Raw genomic sequence first — 13113 nt, 5'->3', positions numbered from 1 at the left:
ATAAGAAGCTGACGAAAAGACCTATGAGGAAAAGTTAGGGAATGAGATGTCCATGGGAGACTTTTAAAAGTTCCGATCTATTCGTGGGTAGCTAGAACGCAACGCGCAGAGATAGAACTGTGTACATTTCTCACCTCTGACTGTCTGTGAGGCTCTGAGCAAGCAGGAAGTAAAGGATAAGGGAATGTTGTAAATTATCTACCAGAGCATTGAAGACACTTCCCAACACACACACAGAATCCCTCAGCAAAAACTGAGAGATTTATTAGTGCAAAGCATTTAAGGAAATCTCTGTCCAAATATTAGCTAACCACTAAGTTAACTGAGCAGGAATTTCAATGGCCATACCCAAAGAACACAGACTTAACAAAATTTGTTCAGGAAAGTCACTAAGCAAATAGCAACAGCAACAAACAGCAACAACAAACCAGGTAGGGGAAATGGAATCTGATTTTCAGAATTGTCATGTCATGTTATTTTAAATGTCTAGTTTTTAACAAAAAAGCATGAGACATGAAAATAAACAGGTAAGTGTGGTCCATACATCAGGGGGTAGGGAATTAATCAATACAAACTTCCCATGAGGAAGCACAGATCTTAAGACTTTACTAGACAAAGACTTTAAACTGGCTATTATAAAGATGTTCAAAGAACTGAAGGAACTTATGTCTAAGAACTAAAGAAAAATATAAAAAACAATGTGTCACTAAGTATAGAATATCAATAAAGAGATAGAAATTAGAAAAAGAACCAAATAGAAATTCTTGTGTTAAAAAGTACAATAACTGAAGTGAAAATTCACCAAAAGGACTTAATGGCAGAGTTGAGCTGGCAGAATAAAGAATCTGTGAATTTGAAGATAGGTCAATTGAAATTATCTAGTCTGAGGAAGAGAAATAAAAAATAATAAAAATGACCGAAGCATCAGAGACCTGTAGAACACCATCAAACATACTAACATACACATAATGGGAATCTCAAACAGTGAGAAGAGAGAGAAAGAGAAAAAAGAACATTTGAAGAAATAGTAGCCAAAAGTTTCCCAAATGTGATGAGAAATAGTAATCATATCCAAGAAGCACAATGAACTCTGAGTAGAACAAACTCAAAGACATTCATATCTAGGCACATCACAATCAAACTATTAAAAGCCAAAGTATTCTATGTACGACAAGAGGCAGGAAATGGTTTAGATTCAACATGCACAGAGTTCTGGAACAAGTAGGAGAAGATAGAGTATAAAAAGTTGGTTGGGATCAGGCTACCAAAATAGTCCTGGCTTGAGGTGATAAAGGCCTAAACTAAAATAGCAACACTGAAAATCAAAAAGAAGAAATGAGTTGAAACATTGTAAAGGCCAAATCAATAGACCTTGAGACTGAAGCCACGGGCAGTGTGTATGGGAAGCATTCAGAAATCACCCCAGGTTTTCAGGTCTCAGTCATTGCAAGAAGGCAACTTCATCAGAAGTAAAAAATTCAGAAATTATTGATAAGAAAGGATGAAGGGTCTGATTTAGGATGTGTGAAGTTTAAAGCCCTGACTTTATAAGTAGAAACCACCAGCATGGGGTTGGTTGGAAAATGTGGGCCTGAGGGAGATTTTGGAAAGGTTGCCACCCTATTTTACTCCTGTTTCCCTGGCATCCCATCCAGTTTAGCATTTGCCCCAGACAACAGTGTCCTAGTTCAGGCAATCAGTTATACGGCCACCCCATCACTGAGGGAGATAGTAAAAAGGTTAGGGAAGAGCCACAGGACAGAACATTGCACAATGCCCATATGTGGATAAAGGAAGAAGTAAAATTCAGCTATGGAGACAGGAAAACACAATCAGAGAAGTAGAGTGCACCCAGAGAAGTGAAGGAGGTGCACAATAGGAAAGATAGCCAGCTAGGTGTGGTCCTCAGAAAACTTCAGAGAGCAGATCCCATAATGTGGTGGATTATTAAAGATCCAAACGTTTTTTTAATTTCAAAAAAATAACAAGTTAGAGGATAGTTGTGTTTTTTAAAGTTCAGCATGTTTTCTTACTGAGGTAAAGGAGCTAGCTAAGAAGCTATAGAAGATAAAAGTAAAAGTCAAGATAATGAAAAGAGTACAGTCTCATAGGATGTGAGGGCAGAAGAGAATGAAATAATAAAGGGAGGAATTAAAACACCATAGAAATAGTTAATTTTGAAAAGTCCAGGAATTTTTCTTAAGAATGGATAAAATCAGAAAGTGTTTGAAGCAGTGAGAGGTTAAGGTAACAGATGAAAAGAGGAGAAAATGAAGGTGCTGTCATTCCCTAAAGGCAGAAATGGCCTTATTTATCCAGCATAGTTGTGCCTGCCTGCTTGGATTCAACTCCCAGCCCCACCACCATCTCTGTTATTTCACACAAGTTATTTAACCTTTCTGTGATTCCATTTCCTCCTCTGTAAAATAAGAAAAGCAATAACATTGTTGTGAGATACGGTTTATACAAGTAAATGTGCTACAATAGAATCTCACACCTAATAAGTGTTCGATTGTTATTATTTTCATAGTATTGTTGTAGCCCCACTGCCTTGAATGATCAAGGGAGCCTCTAAATGTTCCATGAAGTCATAATCAAGATAATATGCTGGGAGCTGAGATGTGGGGATATTGGTGAGGAATATAGATCAAGAAGATGAGAGTTCTGGAATTCTACACAAGGCAAAATTAAAATGATTAATAATTGAGGTCCAGGTCAGTGGGGAGCCTCTGAAGCCAAAAGCAAGGTGATGGTGACTGGAATGCGAAAAGGATGAAGAGGGGCTTGGGTGGGTATGAGGGGCTGTGAGAGGGAGAACAAAGCAGCCTAAATGATTAGCTCTTCCGTATTCCCTCATAATGAAATGTTGTAGTTGCCCGCATAGTGTCTGGGAGACAACCTTAGGACAACCCATTACAAAACAGCATTAGCCAATTGTGCACACACAGGGAACCCAGAGGAAGATGAAAAACATCTTTGCTGTCCCACAGTGTCACCCTTCAATTCATTCAGTCCACCTCAGACAAGCATCTAAATATTCTCTCTCTCTCTCTCTCTCTCTCTCTCTCTCTCTCTCTCTCTCTCTCTCTCTCTCTTTCTCTCTCTTTCTCTCTCTCTCCCTCTCTCTTTCCTTCTTGACTTCCTCCATCTATCTCCTCTCATTGTCCCTTACCCTTGATCTGCTTGTCCCTCTTCTACCTTGTTTCCCTCCTTCCAAGTCCAGCTCCACCCAGGAGGGTCAATGTTTCTGCATGAGCAAGCTTCAGGATTTTCCAATCTTTCTCAAATTAACATAAACTGCTTTATACAGCAAGCTTTTGATTTATTATTATGCTAACAAAGTCCCTATCTCTTTATTCCATTTTACAACAGATCCCCTTTATATCTGAGATGATAGAAGAAGAAATAGAAGATGGCGGGGAGCAAAGAAAATCCTGTCCCACCAGGGAAGCATTTTAAGCACAAAGTTTGTCTCAGTCTCTATAATTGTGTCTAAACATGGTAATCCCCTAATAAATGTTGGATGGATGAAGGAATGAATAAACATAAACTCCAAAGACTTGAACAACAATGACTATTGACATCTGCATTGGTCTGTTTTCTGCTGCTAAACAGAACACTACAGACTAGGTAATTTATAAACAATATAAGTCTATTTGGCTCGTGGTTCTGGAGGCTGGGAAATCTAAGACCAAGGGGCTGCATCTGGTGAGGACCTTCGTGCTACATTACCCCATGGCAGAAGGCATCACATGAGGACAGAAGGCAAGAGCACATGAAGCAGAAAGAAAAAGGGAACCAAACTTCATCCTTTCATCAGGAGGATAAATAAAGAGGGCTTCACCTTCATGACCTAATCACCTCTTAAATATTATCACAAATTTAATTAAATTTCAACATGAGTTTTGGAGGGAGCATTCCAATCATACCAACATTCATAATAGTCTGCCTGAGCATTTGTTTGCTAACTCACTCTGTTTTAGATTGGTTGCATTAAGAGTCCCAGTTTTTCACACCTTTTATCCATACACTTTGGTAGCACCTTTGCACACTGACTTTGGACATGGTTATGTGTCTTGCTTTGGCCAATAAGAATAGCAAACCTAATTAAGCTGAGGCTTAAAAAAACACTTGCACATTAACTACCACTAACATGAGAACAAGCCTTAGCTAAGCCTACTAGAGGGATGTGAAAAATACATGGAGGAAAAATGAACTGCCCCTGTCAAGGTCATCCTAGACCCACCAGCCACCAGCCTACCCAGCAGCTGACCACAGAGATGCATGCCAGAAACCGGTCAAGATCAGCAGAACCACTCAGCTGACCCTTTGACTTGTGCAATATAATAAATGGTTAATATTTTAAACCACAAAGTTTTTGGATGTCAAGTGGCAATAGCTAACTGATAGCACTTTCAAACCCCAAATTTCCATCTGGCTACAACATTGGGCTGACAGCCTCGCTGCAATGCTTTTGGAGGCACCATTCACATCATAATCTATGCTGTGCGATGCCAAGCCTACCATATACAACAGCGCTGCTGGCAGAGCACCAGAATAAGTAAAACCCTCTCTCTCCTGCTTGTCCTTCACCTTTAGTTACATAGGGGGAAGAGGAAAAGAAAGTTAAAGGCAGCTTGAGCTACCATGACTAACCGCATCTTGCAAAATGAAACATTTTGCTTGACTGAACATTTCCAAACAAGTTTCAGCTCCAGAACATTTTAAACACAGAGAACAATATAAATAATGTATGTGTGTGTGTGTGTATATAATATACACACACACACACATAATATGCATTTATATCTATATGGCTTTTAATGAATCATTGCAAGGGACATTTTGAATGTTAAAATGGTGTGAATTTCCACACTCCTTCTATCTGGCTTTCCAGGCACCAGTCCCATCAATCTCTAAACCCTGACACCAGGCAGTTCATTGTTGTTCAAATTTATGACATTTTTCAGTCCATTGTTTTTAAACTGTCACCCTTAGTGGGTAGCTGGCACAACTCATTGCTACTCTCAGCTCCCACCGAGCTCATCACCCTAGGAGTGATGTGCTAGCAAAATTTTCAGTTGACTGATCTCCAGGATGGTAAATACTCTTTGTGTGTTTTTCTCTGGTGACATCATTAGTTTTTTCCTCCACCCTCACCCCAACAGAAATCATTAAGATTGTGATTGTCCATCCCAAACCCAGATAATGAAAATGAGGGAAATTGAAAACAGAACCAGTCATCCTATCCAACCTCTCAATAGGATGGAAGACCAACTCTCTCCCAGACATCCCAATAGTTTTATGTCATCACTTCAGAAATGTTCCTAATACTGCAGCATCTGTCTAGTCTCTTGAGAGACTATTCTGTTATCTGAATTTCAGTGTTAAACAAGCTTATTTGGATCTGCTGAGTTTTCTCATTTGTTTTCTGAAATACATTATGGGCTTCATTGTCATCTCAGGGAATGTCCTAAAATGACTGCTGCCAGGGTTCTAAAAGTAATTGCAGGGGGTTCAAAGAAGATGGAAGTCAGTTCCTACTCTCTGTCGTCAGTTAACCTTTGGATGTGAGGTAAGGGTGGAATATGCACCTGGAGGAAGGAATCAGCTGACTCTGTCCCTGCCCAGGGGTGTGGCTAGGCACAAGTCACAATTATGTCTGATTCTCATGTTCCTCATCTACAAAATGAGGATTTGGATGATTTCTAAAGCTCCTTTTAGCCTGGAAGCTTATTATATTACCCACAGATTTTCCTGATGTTTCCTTTACTACAGTAGAGTATATATGCTCCCTTTAACATTTATGGAATTTCCATTCAGTGTATTTCCTTATATAAATCATTTGCCTGTATAAAATTTTCATGAGTATATTTCTAGCTCCCCATTCCATCTCAGGGTTAGAAGAATTGAAAAATAATTGAGTGATTCAATCATTCAACAAACATTTATTGAGCACTTGTTATGTGATAAGCCCTAGGCCACAGGCTATGGGAAATAAAATAAAAGTGGTTATAATACCAATGTTTTTAATTATTTCTCTACAAAAACACTAGGTGAGAAATGTGGTTTCAGCCTCAACCCAAACCACATGTCTAGACTAGCAAAATGTTTTACTCAACAGATCACTGTACTATACCAGGCCCAAGAAGAGGCTAAAACCATCTGCTAAAATGGTGTTGATAATATGCATCCCCCAGTTCATTCTGAAGAAATCATGTGAAAGTGATTTGCATTTTGAGAGCTGTTGAAATTAATTAAAATGCCTAGCACAGTGTCTGGTATAGTAGAGGAAAGCTATTATAATCTTTATCTTCCTATCCCTCCTCCCTTTCTTTCTATATCCTTTTCATGAATCGACTTCACTTTCCCTCCTCCTACCACAACTATGCTCAAAAAAAACACTATGGAAGCAATGAAGTCACCAAGCACCTTCTTTATCCTCATTTTCAACAGCAGTGAAAGGCAACTTTCTTCTCTGGTTCTAACCCAACCTCATTCCTAACCCTCTGCTCAGTATACACTTATCCCAGAAATTACCTGAAAACCAAGTAGGTGATATTATAGGAAACCTGTTATTGTCCACAAGTTGCTAAGGGATTATATTAAGAAATTTACAGGCCAGTGCATGCTGGCTCACACCTGTAATCCTAGCACTCTGGGAGGCCGAGGCGGGAGGATCACTTGAACTCGGGAGTTTGAGATCAGCCTGAGTGAGACCCCATCTCTACAAAAAATAGAAAATTAGCAAGGCGGGGTGGAACATAATTATAGTCCCAGCAACTTGGGAGGCTGAGGCAGGAGGATAACTTAATCCCAGGAGTTTGAAGTTGCTGTGAGCAATGATGGTGTCACTGCACTCCAGCCAGGGCAACAGACTGAGACATTGTCCCCTGCTCCCACCTCCAACAAAAAAGAAAGAAATTTACAGAAGCCTTATATTAACCAGGAGGCCCAATAACTCACTTTGTCAGAAAAATTCTTCATCTGCTATTCTACACTCCCTGAAAATTTATTCAAGATAGAATCTATTGTGATCACATATTTACATAACAGATTTTTCTCTGTTTTTGTTGCTCCAACTGATTAATTTGGAACACAACTCTAATCTCTAGTGCCCCTCCCCCATTGGAACTAGGTCTATTAGAATACAAACCTTGCTTTTCCAAGTATAATGAGGACTCATTATTGGTGGTATATAAGTCATTAGAAAAGATAATTTACCACACAGAGAAAAGAAATAACTCAAATGACTTTAAAACAGAGTGTTTGGCCTATATTTGTTTAATGAGTTATATTCTAAGGGGAAACAAACTTTAAACTCTATTCAGTAGTCTAATTGTTCATGATAATATTGGTGTTGCTATTTTTAACTATTTATATGTTTATATATAGTAGGATAAAGCTATAAAAATATGTTGTTCTCAGGAATTAAGACTTTCACTGAACATGAAAGAGGCAAATGTATAATTTTTTAAGTAAAAACCCTATTAAAGTTAAATTTGAATTGGAAATTTCAGAACAAACTCATGGGTTTTTTCTAATACATATTTTCTAGTTCTTGTCTACTAGAATGGTTTGGAAAGAATAAAAGCCCAGTAATGAGTACCCCCATTGACCAGATTTGGGATTTAAATATGATATACCACTGAAAGGAACCGGGACTCCTTATAGAAAAAGCTGATTCTAATTGCAGGTCTGGAGCAGGAAATACACAAAATGAGCTTGGAACATCTTGTTGCTCCAGACAGCAAGGAAGTTATCAAAGTTTAATGAGACTCTTCAAAAGGTCACAGAAACCAGCTTAAGAGGGCTCCCACTGGCCAGAGATGAGACAATCTGAGCATTAAAAAGAATAATGATTGCAATTGGTTGGAATACACTGAATATATAAAAATCCATGATGAAATCATTTTTAAAGGACAAAAGAGAATGGATTCAGAATTCTTCTTGCCTTTCTTTAAAATAAAAACTGTATTTCAGAACACCAAATAGCTCTAATTGAGGGAGAGAAAACTCTCTTCACAGAGGAATTCCAACTAATAAATGCAGCAGGAATTATAGCATTAGAAAAAAATCACCATTTTGCAACCTCTAATAGAACAATTGTTCAGGCAACCACCAATAGTTGGTAAAAACAATTAGGTGAAAGGATGACAATAACTGGGTATTCACAGAATGTCAAAGTAACATCCCACTGATTATTTGTTCGCATTAGGCGGGAAATACAACTTTACTACAAAAGAATCAAATGATCACTCTTAGCATCTCTAAAGCTAGAAGGCAACATGTGCCTCCTGATGTGATGTAATATGGTGTACCCAGCTGCATCTAAGAAGTATTCTTGTCGAAAACGTTGAACATGAACTTAATCAAGACTCTAGTTCTAACTTCCTGTTTATGGGAAATACAAGGGAAAAAAGAACAGATTAATGCCATCATTTGGAAGCAACCAAACAAATCCAGAATGAGAAATATTCTGTGTGACAAACAACTCAGTCTTTTCAACAAATCAATGACATGTGTTTTAAAAGGAGCTAAAGGTACTATTATAGAGTAAAAGGAATCAAGAGACATAACAAATCATTTGTGTGTACCTTATTTGTATTCTAACTCAAACAAATCAACTGTTAAACTACAAAAAAAAAAAAAAGGCCGCTTTGGGGAAATTCAAATATGGACTGGATATTAAATGATATTATAAAAATATTGTTAATACTGTTGGATTCTATAATAGTATAGTGATTGTGAAGAAAATGTGCATATTTTTAAAGATATATAAATATACTGAACTACTTAAAAGAAAAGATATCACATTGTCCTAGATATGCTTTAAAATTCTTCAACAAAAGAAAAACAAATATAGTAGAATGTTAATAATTTTTTAAGATGAGCATATGAAACTTCATTATACTATGTTCAACCTCTTTATATGCTTGAGTTTTTTTCACAAGAAAAATTTAAAAGAAAGGGTTCTTCTAATATGATAAAAGTAAAGCCCCTTATTTCCTGGGGACCACCTCATGATAACAATTATTTTTGGTATAGGAAAATGATCACTGGCTTTCAGAATCACTATATAAATGTCTGAAGTCTTAATTTCAAGGTGAATATTTTGGTATTACCTATTGTTAATTTTCCCAATTGAATATTAGATTTTTTTCTGAAATCTTCCTTCCTCTATGACACATATCAACAGCTACCTGCTCCACTCAGTCTATTCATTCATTCATTTAATAAATAACTATTGAGTGATTTAACATGCTGGGTCATGTGCTAGACACAGGAAATATTATGGAAGCAATGAAGACAAGTTCTTGACTCGCTGTGAGCTGACAGTCCATGTGACAGAGACGAGTAAATAGGAAACTGCAGTGCACAAAGAAGCATGCTACAAGAGGGGCATGGGAGGGAACCATAGGAAAGGGATCTAACCCAGTCTGGAAGATGTGACTTGTGAACCTAAGAGCCAGCAGGGGTGAGCCAGCAGTCAGGAGACCAAGAAAGTATTCTAGGCACAGGGAACAGCATGTGCAAAGAGAACATGTCATGTACTTGGAACTTGTGATGGCTAATTTTGTGTGTCAACTTGACTGAACAACAGGGCGCCCAGAAATTTGATCAAACATTATTTGGGGTGCATCTGTGAGGGCGTTTCCAGATAAGAGTCACATTTGAATAAGCAGACTGAGTAAAGCAGATCCCCCTCCCTAATGTGGGTTGGCTTCATTCGATCAAAAGAAGACCTGAATAGAACAAAAGGGCTGATTAAGAAGGTATTCTGCCTGCCAGACTACATGAGCTGGAGCATTGGCCATCTTCTGGCCTCAGAGCAGAACTTACACCATCATCTTTCCGAAGTCTAAGGCCTTTGGACTCAGACTGGACCTACACCACCAGCTCTCCTAGGTCTCCAGTTTGCCAACTGCAGATCTTAGGACTTCTCAGCCTCCATAATTGTATGAACCAATTCTTCATTATATATAATATATATCATGTGTATAATATACATATATATCCTATAGATTCTGTTTCTCTGTAGAACCCTAATACCAAACAGGGGGGAAAAAAGAGATTTAGCAGGGGTCACCCGTGAAGTGCATGCTAGGGGATGAGGAAGGTGGAAAGAAGGAGACGAAGCTAGAAAATTAAGCAGGAGTTCCTATACTAAACACTTCATCCCAAAGGGAATGAAAAGCTATGGGGGTATTTTAATCATGAGACTGATGTGATTGATTTGCATTTAAGAAAGAACATATTGGCTGTTGAATGAAGAGCAGATTGTAGGGAGCAAGACAGGAGCCAAAGAGACCAGTGAGGAGGTCACTGCAGTGTCTCAGCCAACAGGTTGCTCTATCGCACTCTCAACAAGGCACTTCGAAGCTCCTTGTGGCCCTTATCCTTTCTGCCCTGAAGCACACATATTTATGTACATGTTTTCTCTCTCCTTCTAGAAGAAGCTCCCTAAAGGTAGAAACCAGGTCTCATCTTTATTTACCACCACATAGCCTAAAAATAATAGCTATGATTTAGCTAACGCTTGTTAAGTTCCAGGCACTCTATATCCATAGTGTATAATTTTCACAATAGCCATAGAAGCAAGGTGGCTGTTATTAAGCACTTGCACAAGCCCAGACAGCGGGTAAATGATGGGGCTTGAATTCCCACCCCAGTCTGTCCTACTCCAGATCGGATGCCCTTTCCACCACATCACACTCTCCCTAAACAGTATCTTGTACCTTGTATGTGAACAATAAATACAGGTACAGTTGAGTTGCAAATTGTCTAAGTCCAATCTTATTAAACTACAGACATTTTCTTATGATGTGCAATTGCCAACGGATGGATGGGAAAACATCCACATTTCAGTATTTTGAACTTCTAGAGTTCTCTATAGCAAGGGCCATTTTATTGTCACAGTGCCTGTGAAGATGCATCGCAGGGCTTTGCCATATAGTGGTGTAAGTAGTGAACTGACTTGACCAGTGATGTCGGGAGGAGGAGGATGCTGGAGCCAAAGAGGATGGCCAAGGCTGGCCAAGAGCATCAGTGGCAGGTTCTGCTGCAGTTCCAGAGGAGACATTAAAGGCTGGCATCACTCTCCACTTAATCTGTAATGTGACTTAGCTGCAACCCCAGTGGTTTTGAGAAACAAGAATCAGCAGAATTTTGCAGCTTTAATAGAATGTATAAGCAACTAAAAGTTTCAGGGAAGCCTTCATTCACTTCATTACCTCAGCAGTCATATCCTGACCTTGCGGCTGCTCTTTGTAAAAAACCCTTTTATGTTTTTTCACACAAGTAGAATTAACATTTTTCCCTCCATGACATGAACTCATGGTAGATGAATGCTTTAGTAGTTTGCAAGTAGTTTTTCAATGTCACATTTCTATAACAGTGTTATGGAACAAAACTAATTGTCGTCAGTATTGGAGGCAATTCTATTCACAGCAAGATAAATTGGATTTCTAAACTGTGATTTCCATTGTGTTACCTCTATGTATCATGAAAGTTACCCTGATGTGCACAGCAGTCGGGCTACTTACTAATACAGTGAAGTCCAGCTTTATACTGAATACATCATCTCCCTCTTCCCGAGAGAGAAAACAGAAGCACAGTAGAAGCATAATTGTTGACCACAATCTAATGGAAGGGGTTAATGAGCATACACTACTCCAAATAGCAGTATGAACATTCAAAGACGAAGAAAATAATCCATTCTCTAAGAGGATTAGACAACACCGTGAATTATCCAATCTGTCCCTGTAGACTTTTATGTATGCATGAGGTTTTTTCTTTTCTTGCTTTTTTAGTAATATTTTTATAGATATACATAAATGTAACTATTGCAGAACATGAACCACCATCAATAAAAAAAATCCTATCCTGCAATTTATAAGTTTGGACTCTGCTAACCTTAACTTTTAATAAGTTGGATAGTGTCGTGGGTGGCACTTTCACAATCTATTAAAAAAAAAAGATTTGCTCAGTGAATTAATGAAGTAAAAATATTATGGAAAACAAGATGAAAAGCTTGAATGTTCATACTGTTGCAATTAAAAGGCAAACTCGAGGCATTAAAGCTTAAGAGCACAGTCTCGGGAGCCAGTCCACCTGAGTTTGAATCTTGCCCCACCACTATCATAACACTGGACAAATTATTAATACTTAACCTCACTGTGCCTCAGTTTTCACATCTGTAAAATGGAGATATAATAGTATACACTCCTTAGCAGATTGTTACAAGGGTTAAAGTTAACAATACATCTAGAAAATTTCCTGGAAAATAATAAACATTCAGTGAGTGGTGCAAGCTATTATTATAATATTATTATTAATATCTGGAAGCATCATCTTTTGTACAAAAAGTGATGAATGGAAGTATCATTTTTTATACAAAAAAAAGTGATGAACTAATCATAGTCCTATCTAGTTTAGTCACTCCAGCAGATTTCCTTAGATTCTCTAGCAGGCAGTATTATCTTAACTACATTCACATTATTAGGTATCTTTGAAAGTAAGAAAATTGCATTCCTTTAAAAAAAAATGCTCCATAGATTAGTTTCCCCACAGTTATTTTATATGGGTGTTATTGGTATGTATATTCACACTAACCCTCGGCTGTCCAGCTGGGACCCAGGCCTAATTCTTCTGTGTCCAGTCAAACCCTTATACCGTGTTTCCCCGAAAATAAGACCTACCCATAAAATAAGCCCTAGCAGGATTTCTAAGCATTTGCACAATATAAGCCCTACCCCAAAAACAAGACCTAGTGATGGGCATGGCTACGCAGCGTATCTGCACAAACCATGCATTTCATCAGAGTGGTAAAGAAGATAAGCAGCCCTTCTCATCTGCCTGATGAGAGATGCTCAACATGAGAGATTGGGGCCAATGGTTCCAAAGGAAATAGAGTCATAAGAAATTCAGGATGGAATTCAGGGTTTGGAGAGTTATGATGATATTCTATATTTGAATAAATGTAGATTGTTGTACCGTACTTAAAAAAAATAACACATGCCCTGAAAATAAGCCCTAGGGTGTCTTCTTGAGGAAAAATAAATATAAGGCCCTGTCTTATTTTCAGGGAAACACGATAGTGTCTCAGGAAAT

Source organism: Microcebus murinus, chromosome 10 (assembly GCF_040939455.1).
Source record: "Microcebus murinus isolate Inina chromosome 10, M.murinus_Inina_mat1.0, whole genome shotgun sequence".
In the NCBI taxonomy this organism is placed as follows: Eukaryota; Metazoa; Chordata; class Mammalia; order Primates; family Cheirogaleidae; genus Microcebus; species Microcebus murinus.
Note: the sequence above shows the minus strand (reverse complement) of the source record.